The sequence below is a fragment of the Megalopta genalis genome, unplaced genomic scaffold (assembly GCF_051020955.1).
Source record: "Megalopta genalis isolate 19385.01 unplaced genomic scaffold, iyMegGena1_principal scaffold0035, whole genome shotgun sequence".
NCBI lineage: Eukaryota > Metazoa > Arthropoda > Insecta > Hymenoptera > Halictidae > Megalopta > Megalopta genalis.
In genome coordinates, this window is record NW_027476104.1 from 456,625 (window position 1) to 458,436 (window position 1,812).

Below are 1,812 nucleotides of genomic sequence, written 5' to 3' on the forward strand. Positions count from 1 at the left end.
TGTTCTTGTTGTTCCGGTTGTTCTTGTTGTTCTTTTTGTTCCGGTTGTTCTTGTTGTTCTTGTTGTTCTTGTTGTTATTGTTGCTCTTGTTGCTCTTGTTGCTGTTGTTGTTCTTGTTGTTCTGGTTGTTGATGTTCTTGTTGTTCATGTTGTTGTTGTTCTTTTTGTTCTTGTTGTTGTTGTTGTTGTTGTTCTGGTTGTTGATGTTCTTGTTGTTCATGTTGTTGTTGTTCTTGATGTTCTTGTTGTTCTTGTTGTTCTTTTTGTTCTTGGTGTTCTTGGTGTTCTTGTTGTTCTTGTTGTTCTAGTTGTTGTTGTTGTTGTTGTTGTTGTTGTTGTTGTTCTTGTTGTTCTTGTTGTTCTTGTTGTTCTTGTTGTTCTTGTTGTTCTTGTTGATCTTGTTGTTCTTGTTGTTCTTGTTGTTCTTGTTGTTGTTGTTCTAGTTGTCCTTGTTGTTGTTGTTCTGGTTGTTCTTGTTGTTCTTGTTGTTCCGGTTGTTCTTGTTGCTCTTGTTCTTGTTGTTCTTGTTGTTCTTGCTGTTCATGTTGTCTTGTTGTCCTTGTTGTTCTAGTTGTTCTTGTTGTTCTTGTTGTTCTTATTGTTGTTGTTCTAGTTGTTCTTGTTGTTGTTGTTCTGGTTGTTCTTGTTGTTCTTGTTGTTCTTGTTGTTCTTGTTGTTCTTGTTGTTCTTGTTGTTCTTGTTGTTCTTGTTGTTCTTGTTGTTCTTGTTGTTCTTGTTGTTCTGGTTGATCTTGTTGTTCTTGTTGTTCTTGTTGTTCTTGTTGTTGTTGTTCTAGTTGTCCTTGTTGTTGTTGTTCTGGTTGTTCTTGTTGTTCTTGTTGTTCCGGTTGTTCTTGTTGCTCTTGTTCTTGTTGTTCTTGTTGTTCTTGCTGTTCATGTTGTCTTGTTGTCCTTGTTGTTCTAGTTGTTCTTGTTGTTCTTGTTGTTCTTATTGTTGTTGTTCTAGTTGTTCTTGTTGTTGTTGTTCTGGTTGTTCTTGTTGTTCTTGTTGTTCTTGTTGTTCTTGTTGTTCTTGTTGTTCTTGTTGTTCTTGTTGTTCTTGTTGTTCTTGTTGTTCTTGTTGTTCTTGTTGTTCTTGTTGTCCTTGTTGTTGCTGTTGCTGTTGTTGTTCTTGTTGTTCATGTTGTTGTTGTTCTGGTTGATGTTGTTGTTCTTGTTCTTGTTTTTCTTGTTGTTCTTGTTGTTCTTGTTGTTCTTGTTGTTATTGTTGCTCTTGTTGCTCTTGTTGTTCTTGTTGTTCTTCTTGTTCTTGTTATTCTTTTTGTCCTCGTTGTTCTTGCTGTTGTTGTTCCCGTTGTTCTTGTTGTTGTTGTTCTTGTTGTTCTTGTTGTTCCGGTTGTTCTTGTTGTTCTTGTTCTTGTTGTTCTTGTGGTTCTTGCTGTTCATGTTGTCTTGTTGTCCTTGTTGTTGTAGTTGTTCTTGTTGCTCTTGTTGTTCTTGCTGTTCTGGTGGTTCATGCTGTTCTGGTTGTTCTTGTTGTTCTCGTTGTTCTCGTTGTTCTCGTTGTACTCGTTGTTCTCGTTGTTCTTGTTGTTCTTGTTGTTCTTGTTGTTCTTGTTGTTGTTGTTCTGGTTGTTCTTGTTGTTCTTGTTGTTCCGGTTGTTCATGTTGTTGTTCTTGTTGTTGTTGTTGTTCTTATTTTTTGTTGTTTTTGTTGTTTTTCTTGCTGTTCTTGTTCTTGTTGTTCTTGTTGTTCTTGTTGTTCTTGTTGCTCTTGTTGTTCTTGTTGTTCTTGTCGTTCTTGTTGCTCTTGTTGCTTTTGTTGCTCTTATTGCTGTTGTTGTTCTTGTTG